Consider the following 14,160-nt stretch of genomic DNA (forward strand, 5'->3'; position numbering starts at 1 on the left):
TAGACATTCTAGGCACAGGTAGTAACATAAGCAAATGGAAAGAAGCAAAGAAGTGAAGTTGGTGTGAAATTTTTATGAAGGATATTATTATGACATTGGCTAAAGTTCAATATTAAAATGATAACTGTACTGTGAAGACACCTAACACTTTTTATTCTTAGGAAGTACTCACTAAAATATGTACAGCTACAATATCATGACACTCCATTGTCACAAAATTTCAAGAAAAAAATTAGAGATGGAAAAGGCTTTAAATGTTATGCAAGAAACATTTAAAAACTGATATTGTAACGAATAAATCAACACTGCCTGTAAGAAAAGTTTGAAACTGTCTCCTTTCCTCTCTGTATGCTCATGTCCTTCTATATTAGGAACAAAAAGGAGCTGATATAATTCAAAGGTTATTACATGTGAGCAAAGATTCTTTTTCTTCCTTCCATGAAGCTAAAGTGGGGCATACACCTGAGCATTAAGGGCTGTGAAATATACTAGACGCCTTAAATTTGTTTTGGTCTGAAGATATTTAGAAACTAACTTAGAAAATTAACTAACTTAGAAAACAAGTATTCCACATTCTTTAGTCCAGTCTACTAGAGATTTCTGGATTTGTGTTTTAGACTGCAAGGAAAGAAATTGAATCTCTATCTAAAATTCATACACTTAAAAAAAAAAAAAGGAAGATCGAAGACATCAAGTTTCAGTAAGAGTAAGAAAGATCTCAGATCTCACATCATAAGGAAAAAAAAAAAAAAAAAAGACATATGAAGTAGACAGAAACTGAGCATTCTGAATAAAATGACCAAAGCATTACAAGAGTAAACCAGCTGAACTCAAAATATCTTAAGAATGTGGCTAGTGGTTTAATAAAAGGCTGTTTTAGTTTTGTGTCCCTCCATTCCTCAGATTCTATACCAGCATATCAAAAAAACTACTTCCTGACCCTAAATTATAGTTACTTATAATCCAGTTCAATTCTTAAAACTTAACTGTAGATACACCTTCCTCTCAGTAACATCTTACCTAATCTGTAAGATCAGAAATATAGATATTTCAATCCTCTGAAACACCACTGCAAAACAGCAAAAAACTCTACTGCATATCATCTTTTTACATGGCTGCATATGCCCCAAAAGCATATGCAAATGAGTACTATAAAATAATTTGTAATGTGGATTAAGCAGTTGGCCAGCTATACAACTTCATGGGAGCACGTATTAGAAACAAAAAATATAACCCTGTCTGATTTTCCCCTAGAAACCATTACAATAAAATTTCTTTAAAAACTCTATTTCTTTGACAAGAAAAAACTATTTTATTTTCAGACATTCAAAACTAGTTGTTTACATTATGAATTTCTTCAGAGGCTTCACAATTTATGAATCATTTACTCAATCAGCTGAAGTATCTTTTAATACCCCCTGAATGCCAAGCATTTTATAAGATGCTGGATGTAAGAAGATGAATAAAATATGCTTGTCTTCAAATAAACAAATGACACTCAATACTCTTTAAAACTTATACTGTAGTTGAAAGTAAATTGCTAATAAACAGACAACACTGCTCACATTATAACGAATCAGAGACATGCACATTAACATAACAGGACTATTTCATTACTTACCAATCAAATGTGTCAACAATTTAAAAATCTAAAAGCATCAAACATTGAAAAGAACGTGAATAACAGGTGTTGCAATGTATAGCTGATAGAACTATTAACTATAATCTCTATAGATATTTGGTTTTTCATTCTCTTAACATGGAATATTACTTAAGTAGACATTAGGGGTTTTTTTATATTTTTAGACAAACTATTTGGTGGTAATGGGTGTTTTATTGTTCTTGCTGAATGCACAGCTGAAACTGCTTCGCTTTGGTTTTTGCTGTTTGGATGCTTCCCTCTTGATGGTTCCTCTCCCTCCCCCTTCTCCTCTTTTCTCTTCTTCTTTTGAACCCAGGACCTTATAAATTTTGGTAAGTGCTCTACCACTGAATTATAATTCCAGTCCCTTTAAATTTAATTTTCAAGTTCTCATCTCTAAAACTTGTGATTTTCCTGCCTCAGCATCCCATACACTAGCACAAGCCTATCATTCTAGCTACTAGGAAGGATGAAGCAGGAAGATCACTTGTGCCCAGAAATATAAGATCAGCCTGAGAAATACACACACACACACACACACACACACACCCCATAAAACACATACTGATGGCTCTGACACTATAGCACACAAGGGTCTCCAGCAGTAATGAGAACATATGGCACCTAGAATTTGGATTTTTTTTTTTTTTTTTTTTTTTGGTACAGGGTCTCACTACACAGCTTGGACTCATAGTAATCCTCCTGTCTCAGCCTCCCCAGCACTGGGATTATAGGCATGTGCCACCATGCCCAGTTTCAGTTGCAAACACAGCATACCTGGGACAGCATGTGATACCAGGATCAAACCCAGGTCCTTATGCTTGCCAGGCAGGCACTTAAACCACTGAGCTATCTCCCCAGCCTAAATATTGGTCTCTCATCATCATTCTTCACTAAAAAAACACCAAAATTCCTCAGAGAAATGGATAATATGACAAGTACAGCACACTAATGAACAAAGTAACATTATGTGCTTCCAGATGTGATATGCTGAGAACAAAGCATCATTATTATTATTGACAGCTAAGTTAGGTAAAAATATTACAGGCAATTAAGAGAGGGCTGGGCCCTTGGAAAGTCAGTGCAGAGGATGAGAACACTTTACAACTACGGCCAGAAGCACAGCTGTTAGAGGTCAAGCCTCAAGATAAAGACGGAAAGATAAGCCCTACAGAACTTCACAGGAATAAGAAAAATGGTATCATCTGGTCTAATAAAGTCTAAATAGATACTAGTCACCTTGGTGAGTAACCAAGACCCCTGGATCCATCCTTTCCTAAAGAAGGTCTTTATTCTTTCCATTGTTACTTCTACATTGTGGAGGACCACTTGAGCAGCTGTTCTTGAAAGAAGACAGACTGTCTCCATTTTGGCTGAGCACCAGATCACCAAACATTAGATACTATCTCAATAGCATAATACAAATTATTTTCTCTGCATATGGCAGAGGTAAATGCAGGCCACCTACCTAGCTCAGCTCACAGTACTCACCTACTTCCCACAATTCCCAGTCATTCCTCCTCAAGCCACTCCTCCACTGAATAAAACTCAGGTGCCTCCCTGGATCAGCGTCTTCGTTCCAGAAAGCCATCTTCATGGCTGGACTTAGGGCCCCTTGGCTCCCCAATAATTATAAATATGTTTAGTGTCTTTTCTTTCACCATGGGTTGCACTGGGAGTGGTAGATAGGAAATAACTTGGTGGGATTCCAATAACATATCTTTGGGCTTATAAATATTAATTTCTTGGACCGAGAGGAGAACCTGGAGGGGTCTCCTACACTACATGACCTAATTCCCCATTAAATCACTATTACCTAAGCAGCTGTACTTATAGTCATACTGATCACAGTTTTGACTCACACTGTATCTAAATTATGATTTTGCTCTATAAAAATTCCTTTAAGAAGTGGGCTTGTTGGGAAGCCTCTTTTGGATAGCTCTTAGGAGCTATCTCAATAAAGTTTTCCTCTTAACCTGTTTTTCCTTATAATTCATTCCTTGATTTTGGTAAACACAAATTTGGCATATCTGATATCTGGCAGGACGTGAGTTATGTTTATTTCTCCTACATAATTTGGAGGTCCCACTGAGATAATTAGGAGGTATGCATTTGCAGTTGTTTCATGGATTCTAGATTGTGACTTATTTGGGTAATCAGAAATTGTTAACCTTGTTATCTATAGTTTATGTCTTGAATTCTTATGTTTTGTCTCTATTTAATGCACTTTTTGTTAAAATGAGGATAAATTTAAATTGAGAAAAAAGGAAGATTACGATGTCTCTGTGATGGGACATTTCACTTTTTCAAATAAGATCTTATATTCCTGTTTTATATATGCTCTATTTGGACTTACTAGTTGCTAAATTTATTGATGCTCCTTGCTTAACCTGTTTGACTTGTTCTAACTGCTGTGATTTGTTATCTTACACAACAGTGTAGGATTTGTTATTTTAGACAACAGTGCTAGGGAAAAGTAACGTTAAAGCATTCCCCGGTGGACTCTTGATACTAACCAAAAATTATAAACTTCTGTAAAATGTGTCTTTTTATAAAACCTACTTTGTATTTCGGAAATATATATGTTTGTGGTAGACTGACAACTGGTGGCCAACTTGTAAAAGCTAGCTGAACTGAAGCAGCATGGTGCTGGGTGTGGAAGTCCCACCTGAGGATTGCTACCAACAAAATAGAGAACTGGAGAGGAAGAAGTGGTGGTGTTGGTTCTCCTAGAGGAACTTGTTAGGCTGGCTTTCCTGATAGGAATTTGGCTGTTTTCATCGTTGGAAGAGCTAAGGACATTGTTGTCGCTGAAGATGGCTGTAGTTCACTTTGTCATCACTCTGGTCCTTACTTTGAGCATCACTTTCTGGCATAGATCCTTCTGCCCACTTGTGCAGACTTTGTAGCTTCCACCACTGACATCTAAGTCTTCCCAGTGCAGATCCTTGGCAAAGATTTGCATAAAACATTGTCATGCGCTCTTGGACATGTGGGGGACACTGTCATGGGCTCTAGGTCTTCAGCAGGATTAATGCAGGATATTGCCTTGGGATCCAGGTCCTCAGCTGGATTCTTTGGGTCTCCCGTGTGGACAGATTTCTCATGCTGTTTTGTCCATATGACTCTTTGGGTGACTACCATAAAATAATCCTATAAATTATGTGTCCTACATTAAGTTCTTATAAGCCCTGACTACAACACTGCGTATTAATAAATCATGGGACTTCAACTGCCAGTTAAAAAGATACAGGCCATCACAAGTTCTTAAATGTGGAGAACAGGTTTCACGAGGACTGTCTGGCCTGGTCCTTTAACACTTTAGAGGAAAATGTTGAGCCTGTTCTGTCTCAATTTCCCTTGAGATCTGATCTTCCACTGGTAAGGAGACAATCTTAGATCATGACATTCCCCACTCCCACCTTTCCAGGCTGAGGGCTATGACTCAATAACTCACCATAAGTGCAAGAGCCTTTCTTTTTCTGATCTCATATTTATCTTTCCCTGTCACTTTGTATTTTTCTTTCCTAGAGGAATGTTTTTCCTACATATTAGGGAGGGAGGAACTCTGAACTACCTCAACCTTTCGCTTGTACTGAACAACTAAAAACTTTTAAAGTGAGACCAAAATAAGCATTTACTAATGCCGAAGACAGGAAAGGATCTGGGATGAGGAACATCTACCCTGTCTGTAAGTCAGATGAGATCCTGGAATTTTGCACATGCACTAGAACGCAAATGAAAGCAATGTTCCTGCTTAAGTGTTCTGGGCAAGAGACTTCCAGGTACAGGAAACTGAACCTGAGACCCCCACGGGAAAAAAAAAAAAAAAACTTCTGAATGAGACCAAAAGAGCTATTTCCTAAGCACAATATTTAAGGGACCACAACACATTCAGTTTAATCCACAACATCATTTATGTCTCTCTTCCCTCTTAAGCCTAGTTCTCACCACTTATGTGTGTAAAGGAGGAAAGTACTTTTGCTAATGTATAAATTGTAGTTGATTAACAATGGGTACAGGTTTTAATCTGTGAACTTCTAAGTTTGTTGCTAAAGAAGATTGCCTAGGTGACTGAGTAGATGGCACAAATGTCTTTGGGAATTCTTGCCCTAGGGCCCAGGTCAGGATTTTTGTGAACCTTTACTTGCCTCTATCTATCTCTGGAAGTGATCACTTTTACAGGTTGAGACATGCTCAACCCACTTACAATTTGCCCTTTGATTTTTCTTTCCCTCATTCTCTTTCAAAGAATTGGAAAGCAGTCATTCAAGTCTGTTGACTCTGTATATTAGTAAGGATGACTGGTCCAACCCAACCTATCTTCTGGTCATTCTCCAGATAGCCACATGTGCTGAAGCAAGTCACCTTGAGGGATGACTTGGGAGTACACAGAACCTAAGTAGGGATTAAAAGGAACACATATTTTCCCCCTCACTAGTCTTGGCAAACTCCATATAAAATTCTCCTACCCTTTTAAAAATGTATTCTGAAGTAATAAAATTTTTTTGACCTTCATGTATTGATAAAGAGTGGTTTAATATTTTTCTGTAGCTGTGCATGGCCTGCCTACCCCCAAAGACAAAATGAAATGCAGAGGAAGTATTATGATACTATTTCACAACTAAAATCATACTACACAAACTAAAGTGCATGCTCAGGCAGAGTACAATAGCCGGGGTTTGACCACTGGTGTGCCATGCCAGCCCTGCCCCCAGTGCATGCTGAGACTGCAATTAAGATTGGGCATGGTGGCACATGCCTGTAATCCCAGCTCTTAGGAGGATGAAAACAGGAGGATCACTACGAGTCCAATCTACATAGTGAGACCCTGTAGACCCTGCACTAAATTCATTTTAAAAATAAATAAAATTCTATTATATGAATATAAAATGGTCAGAATGACCTTATGTTCAGACTTTATTTACATTAAGAGATAATTCTCATGTTCAAAACATAAATATAAACCACAGGAAAACCAGATACCTCTGGCCCTTTAGGCATAAATGGATGCATCTGCTATCACTGAATCTGAAGTTCCTCTTTTTCCTGTGAACCCTAAGGATGAGCTTTCTAAGGCAACCTTAATCAAAGCTTCACCCACTATCACTAAGCCTGAGTCTCTCCTCCCTTGCTCTCCAGACACAGCAAGGCTTCCAAGCCAACCTTAATTGAAGACTCTACTGGGCTATATTCATTCCTATTTGATTTTGTTCAAGCTCCTCAAAGACAGTATCCTTAATAAGAGGTGGGTGAAGAATTAGGCCTACCCATATCAATGTATTTTTTTCTCTCAAAGACCTCAAACAAATCAAACAAGATCTGGAAAAATGCACAGGCAATCTTATTAGGTACACTGAGATCTTTAGGAGATTTACTCAGACTTATGAACTAGACCACAAAGATGTAATATTGCTGTTAAATCAAACACTGACTTCTCATGAGAGACAAGCAGCATTTGGAGATAATATCATATTGTTAATTTTAGAAGGCCAAGACAGGCAGCCAGGGAAACAGCCTGTTCCTACTGGAGCCCAAAGAGTTCCTACAAAAGATCGCTACCGGCCTACCAACCAGACAGGAGGTTAGAATAAAAGGTATCTTCAGGCATGTATTCTTAAAGGTTTAAAAAGGATAAAAACTAAGCCCCTTAAATCAGGAAAAAGGTGAGAACCCTTTTGCCTCCTTAGATCATTTACAGGAGGCACTGATAAAACATACATCCCTGGCTCCTAATTTGGTAAAAGGACAGATTATTCTTAGATACATGTATTACCCAGTCAGCTTCAGACATTTAAAAAAGCTACAAAAGATGACTCTTGCTCCACATAGCTTATATGATACTTTAGTGAGAACTGTTTCCTCAGTATCTTATAATTGAGACCAGGAAGAGTCGGTGTTGAAAAAACAGACCAAGAGAACATGGCTGCCTTGGTTGAGTCCTTAAAAGGAATAGACTAATTTCCAGAGCTCCATGCACAGCTCAGCAGCTCATCTCACCTGCTACTGCTACAGAATGCCAGGCCACCTTAAGAGGATTGTGATAAAACCCATCATGACAAGAGGCCTTCCAAGCCATGCCTCAAATGCAAAAGTGACCATTGGAAATCCAACTGCCCCCTGAGATGGAAATCCTAGGGATCAAACCCATCTTACCAACTAACTGGTCTAGAAAGAATAAGGAGCACAGTTAACTCTCTGTGTTCTCCCTCTGGCCAGATTGTCACCTGTAGAGGCGGCCCAAGTATGCATGACTATAAAGGAGAACAAAATCCAGCCTATGGTTGCACACTGGCGCATCTCTCTTGCTCTTTTCAACCCTGGCCTTTCCTCCAGCCATCATATGTCAGTAAAAGGTGCCACTAGAGAGAACATAGATCACTATTTTTCACACCCCTTAAACTGTAAGTTGGAAAGCTTTCTCTTCTCTCATTCCTTTTTGATTATGCCTGAAAGTCTAGTCCCCCTTCCAGAGAGATATTTTATTTTGCTTCAATACTATAATGTACATACACCTAGGTCAGGTAAACTGCCTCCACCTCATGGAGACAGAAATAAATCCTGAAGTATGGGCAACTAAATGTAAAATAAAAAGCAATAAAAGTTGCATCAGTACAAATACACCTCAAAGACCCTCCTATATTTCCTTACCAGAGACAATACCCTTTAAGGTCTGAAATTAAGAAATAGTATTATTGCCTACAGTTGACAATGTAAGGGCACAAGGATGGTTACACCCTGTATCAGTTCAGGCAGCCCTCTAACCTTGGGAGGTTGAAAAATCAAATACAGAGTAGAGGCTGGTACAGGACCTTAGATTGGTAAATGAGGCAACAGTGCCAATCCACCTGGCACTATCTCTATCATAAACTTCTCCTTTCTCTGATCTCAGAACATGCTCGTTGATTTTTAGTGCTAGATTTCAAAGATGTCTTTTTTTATATTCCTTTAGATACATAGTCCCAGTTTCTTTTTGCCTTTAAAAATCCTCATGACCAGGCCTTTCAACTGACTTGGACTGTGCTGCTTCAAAGATTTACAGACAGTTCTCGTCCTTTTGGGTAAATGCTTTCTTATAGCTCAGCATGTTTTTAATTTTCCCAAGTTACATTTTCCAAGTTACAATATGTAAATGATATACTATTACGTACTCACTCAGAAGAGCTATCCATGCTGGACATAGATAAGTTCTTCCCAAAAGTATCCTCACATAAATTACTCTGTAAAACTTTTCTTCCTGTTCTAATAATTCTTCTTTAATAACTTAAATTGATAAAAGAAATTATTTGATCCCACCCCCAAAAAAGCCATATGTAAAGTTCTGTTTGATATCGGAGAACTTCAAATGAGCAACATGAAGCAGCAGTGACCTATTATCTAACTATAATATATTCATTCAGCTTCCTAAGAACTCTCTTTCAAGGTATTACCATGTTATATATAAGGAAGCTGTTCACCTGTCCTAAGTATATCCAATCATAGCAAGGCAAAGAAGTTTCTATGAATACAGGTTCATGAAGACATCAAACCCTCAAAATATGAGTAGTACAAGGCACCACCATGTATTTGGTGTAAACAGACATATGTACTCTTCAGTGGTGTGGGCAGCATTCCAAGGTCGAGGTCAGGCATCTCTTTCTTATAATTTACTACTCAATCAAGAACTAAATGATGCTTCTTGGAAATCTACTTCTGGTTGACCCTGGTGCCAAAATTTCACCCAGATTGTAGCATATAGTTTTGACCTTGGTAGTCACCATTAATTGATTTCAGGAGGTATGATGAGTATTGAGTCAGAAAGCCATGGATATAAAAGGTGTTTACACTCTAAATTCAGTACCAAACAAAACAGCAAGTACCAGGAAAAAATTCACCTTTCAAAATGTGTCCAGTACTAAACTCCACAAATTTCAAAGCAGTCAAGTACCAACATATAACAGTATTAGATTTTTTTTTCTCTTTGTCTTTTTATATTCTCTTCCCTTCCCATCCCTTCTCTTTCCTATGTTCCCCCTGCTCTCTCCCCTTCCTCCTATATTTCCATTTTTATGCACACACTACCACTGAGCTATGTGTCCGGCCCAATTTATTTTCTTGATGAAAATCTAATATACTTCACTATCTGAACTATTTGTATGGTTGAGCAATATGCAAACTTTTGAGAAGAAGAGGTAGGGATGTGAAAGGTAACACAGAAAGAATTAAGATACATTATATACTAACTTCCCATGATGATAATCATTATATACTGCAAACATGTAACTACTAAGAGCCAGACAGACAGCTCAGGGGACCAAAGTACCACATTAGGCAGACACAGTGACCAGGGTTCAATCCCTGGCGTGCCATGCCGGCCCCGCCCCCGGGGCATGCTGAGACGGCGATTGAGACTGGGCATGGTGGGTGGCACACATCTGAAAGCCCAACACCTGGGAGACTGAAAACAGGAGAATCTCTATGAGTATGATCTGTGTAGTGAGACCCTGTAGACTCGATACTAAAAACACATTTTTAAAAACTGCAACTACTAAAAATTAAAATTTGAAACAAGATAACTACTTAGCTAGATCACTATATGCAATCCAGTGGATCACTGAAGAAATCAGGGCTTTAAAAATTCCTATAATTAAATGAAAATACACCAGAATCTCTGGGATACAACAAAGACAGTTCTAAGTAGGAAGTTTTTAACTGCAAGTTTATAACAACATATTGAAAAATCAAAAGGTAAGCTCTCAAGGTCTTAGAAAAACAGGAGTAACCAAAACCAACAGAAGAAAAGAAATAATAATGAATGGAGCTGAAATTTATAAGAAACTAAAATAATATACAGGATCAATAAAACAATTGGTTTTTTGCAGAAACAGACACAATTCATAAACCCTTAGTCAAAAGAACCAAACAAATGCAACAATCCAAGTCAGTACAGAGAAGAAAAAGGGGACGTTACAACAAAAATCACTGAAATTCAGAGCATTAGTATGGACTACTTTAAAAACTATATTCTAAAAAATTGGAGAAATAAGAAAAATAAGGTGTATTTTCTAGATACATATTACCTACCAAAACTGAACCAAAAAGAAATATATATATATATATATATGTGTGTGTATATATATATATGTGTATATACATGTGTATGTATATATATGCATACCCTAAACAAACAAATAACATGCAATGAAATTGATGTGGTAATCAAACATCACGAAACAAACAACAACAAAAAAAAATGTGGGAGAAGGGTACCAGGGACCAAACTCAGGACCTTGCACTTGCCAGGCAGGCACTTATGCTACTAATCTATCTCCCTAGCTCCCAGACCTTTAAAGAAGAACTGACACTAATACTTCTCAAACTATTCCATAAAATAGGAAAGAAATGCTTCTAAATTCATTCAATGAGGTCAACATCATCCTGATACCAAAAGAGGACAAGAGCATAACAATGGTAACAACAACAACAACAACAAAAAAAAAAAAAACCACAGACAGAATATTAGAAAGATCCCCCTATGATCAGGTTGGTTTCATTCCAAGGATTTAATGACGGTTCAAAATCTGTAAATCAATAAACATAATTAACAATGTAATCAAGGATAAAAGAGTACATGATCATTTTAATTGAAATCGAAGAAGCTTCTGCAAACTTTAACATCTTTTCATGATAAAATCCTTAGAGAAATTAAGCAATAAAGAATCAATTTCATTGACATTAATTTCAAAAAAAATTAAAATACCCAGAGAATAAAACTGGAGAAGACATGGAAAACTAGACCTTCTATATTCATGAACCAGCAAAACAAATATTGTTAAAATGGCTGTGTTACTAAAACCAATCTACAGATTCAATACAATCCACATCAAAATATCAATGACATTCTTCACAGAACTAGAAAAATCAATGCTAAAATTCATATGAAAATACAAAAGCCCTCAAAGAGTCAAATCATCCTTAAGCAAAAGGCCAAGACTGCAGGTATCATAATGCCCAATTTGAAGCTGCACTACAAAGCCATACTAAAAAATAACCAACCAACCACATGGTAGTAGCACATAGATCAATGGAACAGGTCAGAAGACACAGAAACAAACCCACGCAACTACAGTTATCTGACTATGAACAGAGGAGCCAAAAATATACATTTTTTTTTTAGCGGTACTAGGGATTGAACTCAGCAAAAATACACTTTAGAGCAAAGACAGCCTCTTTTGCAAATAGCACAGAGAAAACTGGATATCTACTTCATAGAAGAATGAAACAAGATTCTTATATCTTCACCTATACAAAAGTCAGTTCAAAATAGACCAGACCTAGATATAAACCTAAAACTTTGCAACTGCTAAAAGAAATCATGCAGGAAACATGTAAAGTCATCAGCCCTGGCAAAGAGCTTCTAAACAGGACTCCAACAGCACAAGAAAGTAATAGAAAGAATTATCAGATGGGACTAAATCAAGTTAAAACTTTCTCCATAGCAATAGAAACCTAGCAGGACATAGTCCACAAAATGGAAAAAAAAAAATCTTTGCCAACTGCTCTTATGATAGAGGATTAATATTTAGAATATATAAGGGGAAATGCAAATAAAAACCACATCGAGATTCCATCTCACCCCAGTCAAAATGGCATCATGAAGAATATAAAACAAAACAAAACAATACATGCTAGCAACAACGTGGGGAGGAAGGAATCCTTCTACACTACTGGTGATAATGTGAATTAGTAGAGTCACTATCGAAATCAGTAAGAGGGCTCCTCAAAAAACTAACATTACAGCTTTACAGCTACCAGTTGATCCATTTCTTTGTATATACCAAATAGGATTAAAAGACTCAGTAGTAGCCCAGGCTCGATGAGTGTGTGGGAGAGCTTCCAGCAACCATGCACTTGTAGGACCTACTGGGCCCAGCCCAGGCACAGCACAGGTGAGACCGTCTTCCACCACCGTGGGATGCCCCCCACCACTCCGCAGCACCTCCATCACCCCGCTTGAGTACGAATTTCTGCCGCATTCCGGGAACCCCCAGACCCAGTCCTAGACCAGGTCCGGTGAGTGTGTGGGAGAGCTGCCGGCTACCCTGTGCCGGTGGGACCCACTACTTCTCCAGCCCAGGGGCAGCGTGGGCTAAACCCTCTTCCACCCCCTTGGCACGCCCTCACCACTCCGCAGTACCTCCACTACCCCGCCCCCCCCCCAGCAGGAATTTCTGCCGCATTCCTGGAAATCCCAGAACCAGTCCTAGCCCAGGTCCAGTGAGTGTGTGGGAGAGCTTCCAGCTACCACGCGCCGGCTGAACCAACTACTACTCCCAGCCCAGGCTCAGCAAGGGTGAGACCCTCTTCCACCACCTAAGGACACCTCTCACCACTCCACAGCACTTCCCCACCCCACCCGCCAAGTAGGAATTTCTGCCGTGTTCCGGGAACCCCCAAACCCAGTCCTACCCAGACCAAGTGAGTGTGTACGAGAGCTGCCTCTCCCCCCTACTTCACCTTGTCCCCTCCAGACTCAGCTCAGGCCAGGCATACATGCCTGGGGTGTAACCCTGCAGCTGCAATCCCTGCAGAGAGTGTAGAGGATAGAACCACCCAGCTAATCCAGGAGCAGAACATCTTCCCACAAGGGCACAACAGATTTATCCTCAAAAGGCAGCAGCAGGAAGGAAAATAGCACTCCAGCCAGACCCAACCCAGGCACAGCTGGATAAATCCAAACTTTGTACATCTGCACCTGAACTTCAGTACGTGCTAAGGTTATAACTACAACAAAGACCTACAACAAACGTCAGAAGACAGTGCTACACAAAATGATGAGAAGAAACAAAATGCAACCACAGAACCCAACCCCACCCATAAAAAGTGCAGAGGACACTAACACAGAACAAATTGGGAATCACACAGCTGAAAGCAATGAATCAATGGTTTCTCAAATAAAGAAACAGCTGCAGAAAGGTATAGAGGAACTGAGATTGGAAATAAAAAAGAAATCCCTGAATTAATAACTACTGCAGTAAAGAATCAAATGCAGAAACATATGGAGGAAACCCAGTGTCCACCCAGAAAAAGTGCGGAGGACACTACCTCTGCTCAAATGCATGAATTACTAGTGTCAATAGTAAATAAGCAACAGCAGAAAGATATAGAGGAAATCTGAGCACAACATTTTTCAGAAATAAAGAATTCTCAGAACTCATAGCATCTGAAGTAAAGAAGCAAATACAGAAACATAGGGAGGAAACCCAAGCTGAACAAAACACTGCAGTAAAAGAGTTTATAACTGCTTCTAAAGAAGACATTGATTAAAAAAAAGAGATTAGAAAAATGACAAATTCCTTGAATGAGCAATTCAGGAAAGAAATAGATCACATGAAGAAGAGTCAAAGAGATATAGAGGAAATTAAAACCTCAATCACAAGCTTGCAAAACCGCTTAAGTGAAAACGAAAACAGAGTTTCAGATCTTGAAGATGCTGGTGCAGTTAGTGAAAAGGTAAGAAAGGATCTCTTAAAAACAAC

At 38.6% G+C, this 14,160-nt stretch overlaps 1 protein-coding gene across 1 annotated transcript in view; it reads right to left on the reverse strand.

The window, feature by feature from the left end:
* Cdc42bpa (CDC42 binding protein kinase alpha) overlaps positions 1-14,160 on the reverse strand; it is a 358,545-nt gene that overhangs the window by 274,542 nt on the left and 69,843 nt on the right. The window lies entirely within an intron of this gene.

The sequence above is a fragment of the Octodon degus genome, unplaced genomic scaffold (genome assembly GCF_000260255.1).
Source record: "Octodon degus isolate 3935 unplaced genomic scaffold, OctDeg1.0 scaffold00017, whole genome shotgun sequence".
Classification (NCBI taxonomy): Eukaryota; Metazoa; Chordata; class Mammalia; order Rodentia; family Octodontidae; genus Octodon; species Octodon degus.